The sequence below is a fragment of the Leptonychotes weddellii genome, chromosome 6, assembly GCF_054177405.1.
Source record: "Leptonychotes weddellii isolate Sample4059 chromosome 6, ASM5417740v2, whole genome shotgun sequence".
In the NCBI taxonomy this organism is placed as follows: domain Eukaryota; kingdom Metazoa; phylum Chordata; class Mammalia; order Carnivora; family Phocidae; genus Leptonychotes; species Leptonychotes weddellii.
In genome coordinates, this window is record NC_138374.1 from 97479820 (window position 1) to 97497866 (window position 18047).

Sequence of the window (18047 nt, forward strand, 5' to 3'; positions counted from 1 at the left end):
TTTCAGCACCAAGATTCTTTTTTTAAAAAAAAAGATTACTTACTGGGGCACCTGGGTGGCTCAGTCGTTGAGCGTCTGCCTTCGGCTCGGGTCATGGTCCCAGAATCCTGGGATCGAGCCCCGTGGAGCAGGGAGCCTGCTTCTCCCTCTCCCATTCCCCTGCTTGTGTTCCCTCTCTCGCAGTGTCTCTCTCTGTCGAATAAATAAACAAAATCTTATATAAAAAAAAGGTTATTTATTTAAGAGAGAGAGACAGGGAGAGTGAGAGAGAGCAGGGGGAGGGGCAGAGGGAGAGGGAGAGAGGGAATCCCAACCAGACTACCCGCTGAGCATGGTGCCCGACTTGGGGCTCGATCTCTCGACCCTGAGATCATGACCTGAGCCAAAATCAAGAGTCAGATGCTTAACTGACTGGGCCACTCAGGTGCCCCTCAACACCCAGATTCTAATGCAACTTCAGTGAGGGCAGGAATCCTAGCCTGTGCTCTGTTTGCCAATGTGGTTTGCAAAAAGGGGGCAAGATGAAGAGTCCACCAAGCCAATCATTATGTTCAGAGGGATGTTGAAACTATTCAAAGTTTTCATTTTTAAACTTGTCCAAGGGGACTCAGTAACCAAAGGCAGACACTTCATTTCTTTCACTCATTCAACAAATGTCTACTGGGGACCAATAAGTTGCCAGGCACTCAAGAATATGCAATGGGAAAAAGACAGTCTTTTCAACAAATGGTGTTGGGAAAACTGCACAGCTACCTGCAAAAGAATGAAACTGGACCACTTTCTTACACCATACACAAAAATAAGCTCAAAATGGATTAAAGGCCTAAATGTGAGACTTGAAACCCTAAAAATCCTAGAGAAGAACACAGGCAGTAATTTCTCTGACATTGGCTGTAGCAACATTTTTCTAGATATGTCTCCTGAAGCGAGGGAAACAAAAGCAAAATAAACAATTGGGACTACATCAAAATAAAAAGCTTCTGCACAGAAAAGGCAACAATCAACAAAACAAAAATGTACTGAATGGGAGAGAAGATATTTGCAAACGACATATCTAGTAAGCAGTTAATATCCAAAATACATAAAGAACTTATGCAACTCAACACCAAGATAATTAATAATCCAATTTAAAAATGGGCAGAAGACATGAACAGACTTTCTCCAAAGAAGACCAACAGATGGCTGACACATGAAAAGATGCTCAACATCACTCAGCATCAGGGAAATGTAAATCAAAACTACAATGAGATATCACCTCATACCTGTCAGAATGGCTAAAATAAAAAATACAAGAAACGAGTGTTGGCGAGGATGTGGAGAAAAAATAATTTGCTCTCACTTTAGGAACAATGTCTGATCGGAATAAGGGAAATCAGCAACTACCAGATTTTGAGGAAAAGATTTTAAAGCATGAAGATAATGTAAGATATATTATTTGTATGTGTTCAGATGTTAACTTGCAAATGTGCAAAGACATAGAGTTTTACAGAATTTTGAAGACCACTGGTTTAAAGAATTTAACCCAATGAAAGAAGGTCTATGCTAGCTTATATGCACGATAAAGCGACAAGCACAGGCCTTCTATAGGAAAAGGTGAGTTTGAATGCAGCTGGATTGTTCTCAGCCCGATCCTCAGGAACTTCTGCTCATTCCCAGGGAAAAGACACGATAGTGCTGGTAAATCATAACATGGGGCCACATCACCCAGACATATGTGGGAAACTGCTCAAGGAGGTTGGAAGACAGACTACAAGTGAGGAATGAGGTACTACCTTCATGACTGTGACCATCTCAAGAGCCACAGGGCCATGGAAATATCTGAAACCACAAGGGAGCCAGGGAGACCACAGGTCAAATCTCTTGTGCGACAAACCTTTGAGACTTCCTGCAGCAGGTGGGAGGGTGAGGAGGGGCTCCTTCTATTTCCTCTGATCTGTAGGATCAGCACCTTACTGCTGTTCTCAGGAACCCGTGGGTGTGGTCTGGGGAAAGCAGGGAACTCTTTAAATAAAATGTCTAGAACTCATTAAATATGAAATCCCTTTCTTCACTGTCTCTACCTCTAGCCTCCCCCTCTTCCCAATTAAAAATAAGAGAAAACTAAGGCGCAAGGAAGCTGAATTGTCAAAGGTTCTGAGCTCTCCTAATTTCAAGTCTAGAATTTTAGCCCAGACCAGACACTACTGGAAACTGACTGTCTCGGAAGGACATAACTTTGTATTTTCCTCAAGTTGTTTTTTATGTCATTTGGCTAAGAAACAAAATTGGCTCGGGTTTGGGCAGGAAGCTGGGTAAGAAGTTGTCACTGTCCTGACTCACCAGGTGTGTCACCCTCGTTGGGTGGCAGCTCATCCACCAACAGGATGAGCCCCACTGAGAGATGTGCACTGGGATTTGTCTGGATGCAGTGTGATCAACAAGGACACATCACTATTTTCCTCCTCCATTCTCAGTGAAGTATCCCTCGATTTGACAGTGTCACCCATTGGAGGGACTTTGGGTTCCCTGTGAATAACAGAGGCCCCATTTGCTAAAGGAAAGAAACTTCTTTCCTCTTTATATTTAGAATTCCATTAAAGATTTACAGTGCCGAGTGGCAAAATAGGTAATGAACATGAATTTGATGTACTCACAGAAAAGATCAACTATGCAGTCTCCCCACAGAAATTCTCACACTTTACTAAATTTGAAGACTTACACTTTATGTGTTAAAAGAGATTTGTAGACTTCTTTGTCAAGGACCTCTGTCTATGGGGTCGGGTGTTGTACCATATTTCTGAAAAGTTCACATTTCTAACCCAAATCAGTGTAATATGGTTCCCTTTCAGACCCATATGGTTATATACACTGGGTGATTTGACAAGATCTTCTGATCATTTTTAAAAATATTTTATTTATTTGAGAGAGAGACAGAGACAGTGGGAGAGAGCATGAGTGGGGAGGAGAGAGAGAAGCAGGCTCCCCGCTGAGCAGGGAGCCTGAAGTGGGGCTCAGTCTCAGGACCCCGGGATCATGACCTGAGCTGAAGGCAAACGTTTAACTGACTGAGCCACTGAGGTGCCCCGTGAATCATTTTTTAATAACCTATATTTCCCAAATAGTTTTTTCTGACCCTATCCAGCTCACCAGCTCCCTTTGTGACTTAACATACCTCCAAAAATAACTTAAAAGGGGGCTGGCAACCATGAGGAAGAGGAGCTTCCCTCTCTCTTTCCCCATACAAGGCAGATACTGCTCATCAATTGCCACACTTATTCCACTGTATTGAGACTTAGTCTTAATTCTTCACAGCCCAACACTGCAAACAACACTGTCAATTAATTGGACTTGACATCTAAATGGAAATCTATTAGCAATCCCAGAATTAAATTAAATCACTAGAAAATCTAACTATTCTTGAGAGGTTTCTTTGAACACCCCAAATCTTATGTCTGGCCACCTAATGTCATATTCCTAGTGGTAATGTTCTTTAGATGACTCAAAAGTTCTATCTCTGTTTTTACACATTAGAATTTTAACTCCCATTCTGAGTTTTGAGTTGTATCAGGAATTAACTTCAGATGGGGAGATAAGGAACAGATTATCTACTCCCTATTTTATTTCTTTGAAATGAGTAGAGCTTTGATTTCCCAGATTGTCTACTAAGTTGACCCTTGGGATTCTAGTTTGATTTGTGTTTAAGGCCAACATATATGTTCATATTTTATCTGATTTATCCATCCTTAAAATAAGGGCTCTAAAAACTAACCATTGCCTGGTTGTCATTTAATATTGGCAGACTTGGAGCTCTCAGGTGGCTCAGTTGGTTGAGCATCTGCCTGCAGCTTAGGTCATGATTCCAGGGTCCTGGGATCAAGCCCCACATCAGGCTCCCTGTTCAGTGGGGAGCCTGCTTCTCCCTCTCCCTCTGCCCCTTCCCCTGTTTGTGCTCTCTCTCTCTCTCAAAAAAAAAAAAAGAACTTTAGTGTGTATAAAATCACAGTAAAAGGAATAATTTCTGATTTCGTCCAAAAAATTAATTCTCCCAACAATAACATTGCTAAGAGTTCTCAAAGATGAAACCACTTTGCCTGGGTTATATATTACTTTTAAATCTCTTTATTAGAAGAATGTCTCAGGCACTAGAGAGAATACATTTTTTTGAATGTTAAAGAATTTTAGTTTCCTTAAAGAGTTTTGGTACCTTCGGAGTTAATTATATACTTTATACCTGAACATAAAAGATTAGTAACCTAAAGATATTTAGATGGTTTCTCTAAAGATTAATAAAATGATGAATAAAAATATAAGCCTTCCCTGCTGAATTATTATGGAAAGAAAGTTTCTTCAGCCATACGTAGAACAGTAAAATTCAAATCACAAACACAACTACGCATCCAAATATAACATTATTGTAGTTGTCAAAACAATTATTAACAATAGTTCTTCTAGTGTGCCCTGTGGCCAGAAGAATCCCAGAGTGGGACATTAATAGGTCCTTTTAATTATCATCACTCCCTGGAAAAAGTCCATCTTGAGAAAATATGCCAGGGACATACCAGCTCTGATGACAATGTACAGGCAAAGATTTAAGTTGAAAAATGGCATAACAACCAGCACTGTTGGGCTATAAGTGATGAAAAGCCAAATCACTTGGCTTATGGGGGGAAATAAGGAAATTAACTGACTCATATAAAAAGTCTAGGCATGGACTTCAAGCATGGCTGGATCCAGTGCAACATCATTGCACCTTGATCTCTTTCCATCTCTCACATCCACTTTCCTTTTTATTGCCTTCACTCTAAGGCAAGTTCTCTCCCTGTGACAGCCCGAACAGCACTAGGCATGTACTTCCAGATTCCTATCCAGCCAATGCCCAAGTATTTGTTCTCATTGGACCAAATTTGGTCACACACCCATCCATGAACATTCACTGCAGCCAAAGGGTGCTGGTCCAAGCAGAAAGAAGAGTGAATGCTACACAGACAGAACCAGTAGCTTTCTACCCTAGTAAGGCATAACCAAGTTTATACTGCTTTTCAGCTGTGTAAACGCCTAGGTTCCTGTTTCCTAAAATTCGGACATCTTGAATTCTTGGAGCCATCTGTTCATATCATAAGATTACCTCAAATTCAAATGTTCTTTTTGGAATCGAGCACACTAGTTTGTGAGAAGGTTCCTATCTACTCAGCGTGTTGCCTCTACATTGTAGCTGAAGTCCCAAAGCTAAGAATAAGAAGAGACAATTCCACCACCCCATCCCCTGTCCCATCCTAAAGAGTGCCTGAAACATCCAGGCCAGACTTAATAAAAGAAAACATATCAGCGGCGCCTGGGTGGCTCAGTCAGTTGAGCGTTCAACTCTTGATTTCAGCTCAGGTCATGATCTCATGGGTCGTGGGATTGAGTCCTGCGTGGGCTTCGCGCTCAGCGGGGAGTCTCCTTGGGATTCTCTCACCTTCTCCCTCAGCCCCTACCCCCACTCACCACACACTCTCTCTCTCAAATAAATCAATCAATCTTGGGGCACCTGGGTGGCTCAGTGGTTAAGTGTCTGCCTTTGGCTCAGGTCATGATCCCAGAATCCTGGGATCGAGCCCCGCACTGGGCTCCCTGCTCTGCGGGAAGACTGCTTCCCCCTCTCCCACTCCCCCGCTTGTGTTCCCTCTCTCACTGCGTCTCTCTCTGTCAAATAAATAAATAAAATCTTAAAAAAAAATAAAATAAAATAAAATAAATTAATCTTAAAAAAAAAAAAAGAAAACAAATCAGTTCGGTATCTATGAAACCCTCACTTCCAGTTTTTATAGGACCTGGCTAAATTGTGAAAGATCATTGAAGAAGCTCAAGGAGAGCAGGAATTCAGAGTGGAGAGTGTTTGGGCTGTTTTTCCTTCTTTTCTCACACAGAGAGAAAGGTTAAGTTACCTCCCAACCTCTCCCATAAAGATGGAAGGAATCTGCAGAAGGGTAGACAGGCGCCTTGCTTCTTAGCAGAAGTGTAACTTACCAGATGGTGAGATGACAAAAACAAAGCAGAGTAAGTGATGGGTGTGGCTGTGTGTTGCTTGAGATGGAGAGATCAGGGAAGACCTCACTGATAAGAGGACACTGGGGCTGAGACCTAAAAGTGAGGGAAAAAGCCATGCAGAGAGAATAGAAAACCGGAAGGCCCTTAGCAAGAACATGTTTAGTATTTTCTGGGGTGGAAAGGAGCCAACAGGACTGGAGAGAAGTGAGCAAGAGGGAATGTGGCAGGAATAAAGGGCGGAGATTAGAATGGAGTTGCATTTACTACATGGGTGGAAAGTAATGGAGGAGTGTGAGAGACCACACACCACACCCTGTGTGCTGTGCGCCCTGAGCTTTGGCTCAGGCCTGGGCTTGGGGCTGGAGGAGGCCAGGGAAACTTTGAATTATATGTGAGATTAGATGTAATTGGATTATAAAATTAGATATTATGTTTGGATTTAGACTGACCTGTATTTGTCTTTTAATACCTGAAAGTAAAGTAAAAAAATAAAGTAAGAAAAGTAACCCTTACTTTTCAGGTATTAAAGCGGCTGGAAAGCCATGAGATCTATGTGAAGGGTTATCTCCAGGGCAGGAATGAGAAGGTAAGTGCATGTTTGAGGATTAGAGAAAAATAAAGCTGTTCCCTATGTGTACCTCACAGAGTTTACCTTATTCAATAAACTGATTACTTTCTAAAAGAATCAAAACCCTTACAATCTATCTGTGAATTCACCGTATACAACACAATGTCTTACACATTATTATGTGCAAACTCAGTAAACATTTGCTAAGTATCGAGTAGTATAATATTCCATTTGGGGGGGGGATGATGTGGCACTAGATAATGGTCAGATCAGGGAAAGCTGAGGTAGGGCCTAATTTTATAAATTGTATAATTCAAAACTTGAGATTATTTGTAGGGTTTACATGTGGCTTCCTGACCTTTAATCAGAGTCACCTACAAAGGACTCACTGTGAACTTGTTAGAGGGGATCAATACCCGCACAGCCTATGACACAGAAATGATATTTGCTGCTTGCTAGTTTTAATGTGCAGTGTAGGGTCCAGGAAGTAGAAACAGCTGCAGGATTGTAAGATGAAATAAATTGAACAGAAACAGAATAACACACAGAAGCGACACTTTTTTAAATGACGGAAATCACTAAATTGGCTATTTCCACTTCCATTTTTGGGCTTAAACAAGATGACAGTTTGTTACCCTTTCACATAGAAGAAGTCCAGAATTTGGCAGTCCAGAGCAGAAATGGCAGGTCCAAGGTCAGCAGAAGCTAAACTCTTCCTATGGCACTACCTTGGTCAGTCCTGAGCCTGTCACCTCCTGATCCACAATGGCTACTTGATTTCAACCCATCACATTGGCATCCCAGCCAGGCAGAAAAAAGAAGGAAGAAGGGTATTCCTCTTTCCTTTGAAGGATATTTCTATGAAGGCCTCACAAAATTCAGTTTACCAAAACTAGCTGCAAGGGAGGTTAGGAACCATGACCTTTAGTATTGTATTTCTAAGGAGAAAAAGGAGAATGGATGGAAGACATAGTCAACTAGTCATTTCTGCCTCATCTTGTTTCTCTTAAAGACCTGTGGGTGAAGTTAGATTGGACGCTTTTTATCAAGAAGAGTTACCCCCTTTCTTAAGGCTGCATGTTAAGTTAGTGTGTTCACAGCTCTATTTACTGGTTATATTGCACTTCTGATTATCCTTAATAGCTAATTCTACTAGTTCCAAAGACAAAAGTTCAGTTATATAACCTATCAACATCCTCTCTGTCCAGCCCTCCACCAATGAATTGGCTGTGCCTGATGATTCATTTGTCTCCTATGGAAATTATTAATAAATTGAGTCAGTAAGCATGTCATGAAAGGCAGAGTGTGGTGGTGGAACAGGGTGGGCTTCAGATCAGACTCTCCTGGATTGAACTCCTGCCTCCAACATTCAAATAACAACTTTGGGTAAGCTTCCAGCATCTCTAAATTCCCATTTCCTTCTTCATAAGACAAGGATGATAATAAATACCTCTTGAAGCCGCTATAAGGAATGAATGAAATAACATGAAAAGTGACCATATGCACCTATAGCACTCAAAATTATTATTCTGTAATTCGTTCATTGTTCCCGGAGCACCTGCAATGTGTTAGGTGCCATACTTGACACTGTGGTTCTTAAAGCCTAAAGAAGACATGCAGGAAGCTTGTGATGTAATGCAGGAGCTTAAGACACCTAGAAACAAGCTCTGCAGAGTAGGAAAGGTTTTACATACGTGCAACATTAGAATGACACCTCCCTTGACTGATATCAAAATGTCAGATACATTATCTTCCAGAAAATGGGATGATTCAATCTGTTAAGGATCCGTGTGCTTGATTTGCTGTTTAGTAACAAGCCCTGACATGTGGGCCACCCCATCTAGGTAAATAGGGTCACATGAAAGGCTTGCAATGGCCCCACTGGGACATTTTTCTGACAAGTGACAGAGAAGTACCTACATGGTACTCTTTTGACTACTTTGTGAACATCACATATTACTTTAGGTTAGAATTTGAAAGCTAAAACAAATTGATCATCACTCTACAAAAAATTCAGGCAAAAGTCACTTTCTTTACATTGATATGTCTTCAAAGCTCAAGGCAATAGGAATGATGCACTATCTAGTCCCCACTTCCTTTATAGAGATGTGTGTGGAAGATCTCTACATGCCTGGCCTAGGGTGGGCACTGGGGTTGCAAAGATGAACAGGATGGCATCTGTCCTCCCACAATGTAGCATACAGAAGGGGCACAGACAAGTGGAATTTTCATTACCGTGTGATTAGTGCTACGGAGAGGAGCGATATCCCGGCGTGCAATGTAAGTTCATGGGAGGGGACAGCCCACCTAGCCGTGGCCAGTGAGGGAATGCTGCCTGGAGGAAGTGAGTTCTACACTGAGGCCTAGAAGATGAGTAGAAATTAACCAAGTGAAGGGCGCTTCAGTCAGTGCAAAGGGCAGGTGCAAAGGGAATGGTATATTAAGGAAGGGATGGATTCAGTCCCAGCATAGACACATACTGTGAAGAACCTTGATCCCCACTGTGATGATTCAGTTCATAGGCTTCTCCTAATTTTCTAGGAAATGCAGAGAAAAAACAAACAAACAAAACAGGATTCATTTTGTTATGGCATAAAATAATTTTATGTAAAAATCTGAGAAACAGCTACATAATGTCACTTTTCCATGTAGAAGAAACACAGGAAAAGCAGTATACTGTTTGTGTACATATATTCTAAACAGCTTTTCAATTCATTACAGGTGCTCAACCTTTTAGTAACTTGGGTGTCATTCTTTATACCACTTCAAAAATAACCTGTTAGGGGCGCCTGGGTGGCTCAGTCGGTTAAGCATCTGCCTTCAGCTCGGGTCATGGTCTCAGGGTCCTGGGATCCCTGTTCACTGGGGAGTCTGCTTCTCTCTCTGTCTCTCCCTCTGCCCCTCCCCTCCGCTTGTGCACTTGCTCTCTCTCCCTCTCTCTTGCTATCTCTCTAATAAATAAATAAAATCTTTAAGAAAAAAATAATAACACAGTAAAGAAATGACCATGATTCTGCAGTGTCTTTGAAAATTTTTTAAATCCATATTTAACTTGTTTCCTTGATGTAGACCCTCAAAGAAGTTTAGGCTAATTATAAGGTATGTCTATATTACTATTCCTTTAGGTGAGAGAGCCCATCACATTTCATAAACTTAATGGGATGAATAAGAATTGATGCAACACTAAAAGATTATCCAGAAATCTCTACAGAGTGACACTCTGGCAATCAATGAAGCTAATTTCTCAGTAGGCAATCTAGTACCTTTATTTTTTTTTTTTTAAGATTTTATTTATTTATTTGACAGAGAGAGACACAGTGAGAGAGAACACAAGCAGGGGGAGCAGCAGAGGGAGAGCGAGAAGCAGGCTTCCCACCGAGGAGGGAGCCCAATGTAGGGCTCGATCCCAGGACCCTGGGATCACGACCTGAGCCGAAGCCAGACACTTAACGACTGAGCCACCCAGGCGCCCCAGTAATCTAGTACTTTTAAAAAATGCATATAACTAAAGGATTTTTCTCTTTCATTTACGGTTAATATGCAAATCAGATATCCATAAATTTATTCCCGATAGAGTAAAAGCAATAAAATTTTCATGATTCAGCAGACTTTAAATCATTTACAACACTATAATTTAAGTTATTGAAGAAAGAAGCTTATAAATTGACAGAATCCCCTTAACAGCAAAGAAAATGTTAGTACTTTGCAGAGACAAAATTCTCAAATTTCCTATTCCACTGACACAAAGAAAACAATTTCCAAAAGTTCAATAGATATTTTTAGAAGACAAAAATCATTCACAAAAATACTAGGTTAGGTGCTACGATCAGACAAAAAAATGAACCATGGTCCTGATCCCCATAGAGCTAAGCACAAAGTGGAACAGATTACCCTCTCTCCATAACAGTATGGATTTTCAGGTTCCCACCACTAATGGAATAGAACATTTCTTGAGTCTGGACCACAAGAAACCTAGGTGAAGAAGTGGAGTTGACAATCTTACATCCTATCCCCTTCAGCATAGTTGAAACCTCTTTGAGAAGAGGAAGGGATATTAGGTAAGGAGATCCAATGTCCTCGTTCTAAGTCATTTGAAGTACCTTTACTCCCTCTGCGAGGTGATATGCCTCAATAACCACCCCCTTTCTCATGGTCCTACTCCTCTAGCACACCCTGGCCCTCCACCACTTACCATCATTATTTGGAAACATCCACTTGACAGAAAGAGCCATGAAAGGTACATGTGATTTTGACATTCATTCTTCCAACACTTCAAAGATACCTGAGGGCAGAAGAGCAACTGACTTAAGAACCTGAGTTGCTATTATGTATTCAAAAATTCAATTCACTCATCTCTTAAGTCTGCAAGTATAAAAGTATCCTGTGGTGAATTAAGTGTGTGTTACAAGTGATGTGCCCAGGCTCAGGAAGATGAAAGAGAAATTATGTATGCTGGAGTAACTGGCGGAGGCATTTAAATAAATACATATATACATATTTACTTATCACCCACCATGCGCCAAGTATATAATTCTGTGAAGCAGGTATTATCATTCCCATTTTATTAGAAAACACAATCATTAAGACAAGAGATTTTCCTTAAATAGTTAAGATATGGGCCTAGACCTTCCAGTCCAGCACTCTTTCCATTAACACTAGCCCACTTCTTGGAAGTGACGAGGTGCTAACTGGGTCTTGAAAGATAGATAGGAGCAAGGTATTGAGAAGACACAAGTACAGAAGGAAGAGAAGTGTGTCTCAGGCCTGGTCGCCCTTAAGGGTATTGGTAGAACACATTGCCACTAGATTTTCTTTCACATTTTTCTCTTTAGTAAGACATTAGAGAAGAGACAACTGAGAACGAAAACCTCTTACTTGACAGTTCTGTTCCTGAGGGTACCAATTTAGGAGGACCAGAGCCTCGAGGGATCACTCTCAAGGGTGGGAACCCTTAAATAACAAGTTTATGACTTTCTTCAGTAGTTTAGAAAGCCCAATTCATTAGAATCTTGTAAAATTTCATCATTATCTCATTGTCCCTCATTCTGGTCTCCTCCGGAAAGTAGAACACATTATAGAAAAAGGGAGAACTGATGTTACAACACCACTGTTCTGTCTTGTCTGTTTCTTTCTCTAAAGAAGTCTCTTGACTTCATTTGTTAAGTGATCAGTTTACACTAGCAACAGTTGGCAGCTAGTCCAGCTGAACTATAGTGTGTAACTTCCATCCATTTAGGTATCAAGTTTTGGATGTGAACACAACAAAAGATCTCTCTTGGATTGAACTGTATAGATTGCGCTTATGTTACCACAGTTTTGTTTATACATTTGATTGTTAATGTTTACATTAAAAACTCAGCTTAGTATAAAGGCTGCTTATTCCATGCCTTGCTTATTTTCAACAATTAAGTTAAATTTTTTTTTTTTTTAAAGGTGTTTTGCATGAAGGCTTAGTAAAGCTTAGGTTACACATTAGAATTCAAGAGCTGAATATACAGTTGTTGGCCGCATAGTCCAAAAAGGTAGCAGGCTTGAAGGTCAGATAATGTCACGGGAACAACGTCTGAATGACATGAGAAGTTTTAATTCCTAAGAAATTGTTGAAAGAGAAAGAAACTATTAGGGGGTTTTGGTTACTGGAGGAGGAGGCTAGAGTTGTTCTCAAAATTTTATCAGTGATGGGGCGCCTGGGTGGCTCAGTTGGTTGAGCGACTGCCTTCGGCTCGGGTCGTGATCCCGGGGTCCTGGGATCGAGTCCCAAATCGGGCTCCCTGCTCTGCGGGGAGCTTGCTTCTCCCTCTCCCACTCCCCCTGCTTGTGTTCCCTCTCTCGCTGTCTCTCTCTCTGTCAAATAAATAAATAAAATCTTTAAAAAAAAAAAAAAATTTTATCAGTGATGACTTTAGAAAACCAGCAAAAGGTCATTAGTAAAACAGCTGGCTCAGATAATAGTCAACAAGGCTAATGCAGGATCAAAATATTCTGATTATATAATCTGTTCTGATGCAAACTCTCTATGGAAGTCTTACCAGGAAAATGGAAGATTCTAAAAGGGAACACTTAAAGCAATTTTTTAGAAAGGCATCAAGTTCTCCATTTGTTATATACTGCAATACATAACAGTTTCCAATGACCTATTTTAATGGAAGTTTTAGGATTTTTCCTTGTGCTTCTTGTGCCTTTTATTTATTTTTTTTAAAGATTTTATTTATTTATTTATTTATTTGTGAGAGAGAATGAGAGAGAGAGAGAGCATGAGATGGGGGAGGGTCAGAGGGAGAAGCAGACTCCCCACCGAGCAGGGAGCCCGATGCGGGACTCGATCCCAGGACTCCAGGATCATGACCTGAGCCGAAGGCAGTCGCTTAATGACTGAGCCACCCAGGCGCCCCTCTTGTGTCTTTTATGACACTACCATTTTCTTGTTTGTGCTGTTAAGGCACCACTAATGCACCACAAAAATATTTTCAAATGCCAATAGAGAAAAAAAATGGAAGGAACAGCAAACATAGACTGCAAGGGATGAGAGCAATATATGAAATAGACAAGTCAGTCAGTCACTCAAGAGTACAACAGAAATTAGTGGACCGGAGGAGGCAAAGCATTGCCTTGCCAAACCATAAATTTGCAATGGTTTTTTTCATTTGGCAAAGGACATCCAGAATATGTAGACAGCCGATCAAAAACAATGCAACATGGCATAAAAGTATTAAAATGTAAACAAGTTTCCAGTTTAAGATTAATATTAGGGTGAGACTTGTAAATTGTGTGAATTGCTAAGTAGTAATATTTACTTAGATTCACTTATCACAGTTCACATGGCTAAACAAGAAGAGGGGTGACTAATATCTAGAACAAAATGGTTCATGTTCATACGCCTAAAAAAGGCTTTTGTATCTGTGGTGGTTTTCAAACTTTAGTATGGGCACAAGCTGTTGGGATGCTTATCAAAATGTAGATTTCCAGGTCCCTTTCCCAGAGATTCTGATCTAGAAGTTCTACAGGAGGGTTTCTCAATCTTGGCACTATTAACACATTAAGAGATGATTTTCTTGCTGTGGGGACACCCTGTGCCTTGCAAATGGTTGAGCAGCATTCCAGGTCCACTAGATACCATAGCATCCTTCCCCTGGGCCTGTTTTCAGATGTTGCTAAATGTCCCCTGGGGGCACAAATCACTCTCCTCCTTTGGGAATCACTTGTTAGGGTGAAGCTTATGGACTGCATTTCTAATAAGAATTTCCAAGTGGTTTTGGTCAGTGGACTAAACTTGAGAAACACTGAACTAATGTGTTGAATTATGTCCCCTCCAAAATTCATATGTTAGAGTTCTAACCTTCAATACCTCAAAATGTGATCCTATTTGGAAATAGTCATTGAGATTTAGTTAAGATGAGGTCATACTTGGTTAGAATGGGCCCCTAACCCAATATGACTGGCATCCTTATAAAAAGCAAAAATTTGGACCCAAGAGATGGGCACACAGGGAAAATGACATGCAAGCCAAAGAACTACCAGCAGCCAGGAGAAAGGGCTGGAACAGATTCTTCCCTAGCTTCCATGGCAGGAGCATGGCCCTGCAGACACCTTGACCTAATACTTCTAGCCTCCAGAACTGTGAGACAATAAATTTCTGTTGTTTAAGCCACCCAGTTTGTGGTACTTTGTTAGAGAAGCCGTAGCAAGCTAATAAATAAAGAATAAAACACAAGTCGGAGTTTAGCACTGGAACATTTGAAGCAGGATCAGAGAGAAAAATGGAAAGATTACAGATGGGCCCCAATTCCCGATTTACCTTTCTCAGTGCCTAACTTAAAATAGAAGTTGATAGTTTTTATTTTTATTAAGCACTCTCCACATATATCTTGTCTAAGTTAAATATTAAGAATAACATCTTATAATTTGTGACTTTATAAGGTTAAAATTGCCAGTGTTCCATTTTCAAGTTTTCATCTGGATTATATAGCACTTGAATAGATATGCTTGAGTCTGGAGTTGACTAGAAGACAAATGGAATTAATTAATTATGCCATTATCTATAGAAAAGGTAATATGTAAATGTGAAATTCCATACAAGGCAAAAATGCATGGACTGATCACACTGTAGCTTTAAGAAAAGTGTTGACTGTTTCAGGTCACAAAGGCACTATTTAGAGTACAGCAAGAGGGACCATGTGTCCAGCAGGCCACACAGTCATGTGCCTCTCCAAAGTAGGCAATTCATACTCTCTCACTGAAAGAATGAAGCCCATGATATTAAAAAAAAAACTTAAGAGGCATGTACTCTAATAGCTTCATTTGCAATAAAAGTGAACACTGCTATCGTTATTAATTATCAGAAGACAAAAACAAGAGCCCAGTGGCAAATGTCAGTCTTTTTCTCCTCAAGATAGAACAGTCATACTAATAGATATCTTAGTTCCTGTTTCCTCCCACAACTGAACAGGGGTGAAAAAACAAGCCTCTTTGCCTCAAGATTTTAGAAAGAAAAGTTGTAAAGCTTCTATTGCAGATGAAGGGCCCCAACATTCATCTTTTCCCGCTCCCATAAGCATAAATAGTTCATGATAAAGATCGGTAGGCTCCTAGAAATGTCTATAAACTAACTTGAGTGGTCAAATACAAACAAGGTTGGGCCTAGACCGCTTGTAAGTGCCCTCCCCAAATCAGGATAATCGAACAGGACGTTAGCCTGGAAGCCTCTGGCAAACTCTAAACTTTACCTCGGCAAATCCCCTCACCTTTAATCTAGGAAACTTTCCAGCATGCCCTTCAGTCACATGAAGTTGCCGTCAGAGCCCAATATACCTCGTGTGTCCCCGGAACAGGTTTGCCTCTTGGGGCAAAGAGGCAGGGTGGATAACTAAGTTTGGCATGTGGTCTAAGAGGCCCCAGAAGGTTAGGATAGGGACTGCTGATTCTCCAGGCTTTTTTCTTTTTCCCAAAGAGGGCAAGACCAGCAAAGAAAGGACTGTCTCCGAAAGGAGAGCCGCGCTCAGACAAAACAGAAATCCGGGGGACCAAAAGGAGAAGTAAACAGGTTTTTATAGCAACACTAATAGAAGGCCTTCTCTGACCTCGCCAATGATTTTTTCAGTTACTGAATACTTTCACCCCTTCCCCCAGCGTGCCTCTCTTCTCACTCACAACGCTCACACCCCCTCCCCGCACCCTTCAACAAAGGTGAGGGCCCACGGCCAACTGCAGGCTCTAAGGTCCGCGGCGGCCAGCTCCAGTCTAGGGCAGTTGCCTAGATGTAAATTTGACGTCGAGAAATCTAATCTCCCACGTCTGATCTCCGGTTATTGTGCCTCTAGGGGGAGGCAAAACAGGTGAGGGCGGCTGGAGGAAACCAGTTCCGGCACAGTCCGAGAGGGCGAAGCGAGGGTGCGAGGCTAGGGAAGGAGACGACCACGCGATAAATAAAAGGGGGCGCGCCCTAAACACTGCCTCTCTCCCTGGGATCACCTTGCCTTGACCTAGTTGAGCCGAGCAGGAAGGAACCCAATGGGGCGAAGGAGAGTCTGGGCGAGCGGTGGGCGGGGCCGCGAGCGGGAGCTTTCTCGTGCTCGCTTGTGATTCGCCGACGGATTCGGGCCGGAAGCTGCCGGGAGGCACTGGTGGCGGCGGCGGCGGCGGCGGCGGCGACGGCGGCGGCGCACGTGGTGACGTGCGAGGGGGTGCGGCGCGAGCGGGCGGCGGCGGCGGCGGCAGTGTCTCCCGGACGCGCGTGGAGGTCGGGAGCTCCGAGCTGCTCGGCACAGTTTCTCCGCCTGCTGCTTCGGCCCGGCAGTGCTAGCGAGCGAGCGAGTTCCCGCGAACCCTCGGTGGCGCGGCCCCCTCCTCGCAGCCTCCGCGGACTGACCGCTCGTCTTCCCGCTCGACCGCTCCCCCCCTCCGCGGCCTCGAGGCGCTTTCCGTTGGGCCGATTCCCGCCCGCTTCCTCCTGCTCCCCGTCGAAGCTCCAGACATGAGTTTTTCCATCTCTTCAGAGATGAACCAGGTAATACGCGCAGGACCTAGACGGTGGAGGAGGAAGAGGGCGCCCGGAGTCCGAGCAGAGGGATGGCGCGGGCGGCTGGGGAGACGGTGCGAGGCGCGGAGCAGCGTTCTGGTCCCGGGGAAGGACGCTCCTGGCGCTGCCATGGTTGCCGGGTCGCGTTGGCGGCCGAGGCGGGTGCCGGCCGCCTCAGAGAGAGCTGGGGCAGAGGAAGTAGGGCGGGAGTTTTTGCCCGTGGGATCCTCGGGGGCCTGGGTCAGGGCGCCACGGGGCAAGGATGACTGCCGGAAGGAGGACGCGGGAATCTCCTTTCCCGCTGTCAGGAACCGACTCCTAGTGTCTGGGTCTAACCGAGGTCTGGACTCTCCTCCCTGGGACCTCCCAGGACCCGGCGCGTGTGGGCGGGGAGCCGGCCCCAGGCTGCATCGGTGCTTCGGGCCCGGAGTGGGGTGGCACCGCGTCCCGGATCGCCGTGGGCCGCGGGGTCCTTTGTTCCCGCTCCACGTTGCCCGCTTTTCTTGCCAAGCGCGGGGAGAAGGGGGCGGGAGGAGGGAGGGAGCAGCTGCCCTGACGTGTCGGCGCTGAATGACTGCGTGGCCGGCCAATCCCAGCCGGGGGTGTGCGGGCGCTGGGCCCCTTGCCTTCCAGCCTTGGGAGTGGGCGCCCTCCCGGCCGCGCGGGGAGGAAGGCCTGGGGCTACGGGGCTCCTCAGTCACTCTGGGGCGATCGCCACTTTCCTTTTTACAAAAGAAATCGGCGGAGAGGTTTGCTCTTTTTCCATTCTTAAACGCATCTTGCAAAACGGTGTTTGGTTGTAAGTTCTTGATGGTACAAAGTATCAGGCAATACCGCATTGAGAGTTGGATGTAAGAAGACTTGGACCACAAATATTTTAGAAATAGATTGTTGCTCAATACATAGTAGACAGAGCTATTGTTTGAAACAGCTGACGTTTCAAAACTTAGAGCAACTAGAAATATGCTTCAAGGGCGCAGTTTTGTTTCCCAATGTCTGTTAACCAGTGATGGAGGATTAGAATACCCTGGTATCAAACTGTTCTTTAAGGACTTTATGTGGTGATCTTCGGTCTAGTAATAAGTAACAGCTTTGGAAGCCTAGTACTACTCTTAACAGGTGAACAAGTACAGCATTGACTAAACTACCAGAATCCATATTTTCGTTTAATAATTCTAGCACTGGCATTTGATTTAAGGATAACAAAATACTGATGAATAGTTTTAGGCATAATCGTGCTGAAACTTCCATCTTAACGATGCTGAGGAGAGCAGTTGTATATCTGGAGATAAGGCAAACACTATTTAAAATTGGATTAACGGGCATCTGGGTGGCTCAGTCGTTAAGCGTCTGCCTTCAGCTCAGGTCATGAGCCCAGGGTCCTGGGATCGAGCCCCGCTTCGGGCTCCCTGCTCTGCGGGAAGCCTGCTTCTCCCTCTCCCGCTCCCCCTGCTT

General features: G+C 43.3%; 1 protein-coding gene and 1 long non-coding RNA gene across 5 annotated transcripts in view; one reads left to right on the plus strand and one right to left on the minus strand.

Annotated features, from left to right (window-relative positions):
* LOC115940796 (uncharacterized) overlaps nt 1-16213 on the minus strand; it is a 95995-nt gene extending 79782 nt beyond the window's left edge. The window contains exons 1-3 of the long non-coding RNA XR_014146450.1: nt 15319-16213; nt 10770-12166; nt 1874-1982 (exon numbers count right to left, since the gene is read on the minus strand). This is a non-coding gene — a long non-coding RNA (uncharacterized LOC115940796). The remainder of the gene's footprint in view (nt 1-1873; nt 1983-10769; nt 12167-15318) is intronic.
* Nucleotides 16214-16305: 92 nt separating this feature from the next.
* Nucleotides 16306-18047, plus strand: part of IVNS1ABP (influenza virus NS1A binding protein) — a 22703-nt gene continuing 20961 nt past the window's right edge. For 2 of the 4 annotated variants that reach the window (XM_006732909.3, XM_081824714.1), the window contains exon 1: nt 16306-16580. The gene's annotated coding sequence lies outside the window, so the exon portion shown is untranslated. Of the gene's footprint in view, nt 16581-17196; nt 17342-18047 lie in introns of those variants that run through there. The other 2 variants (XM_031027728.2, XM_031027726.2) reach the window with 2 other exon arrangements.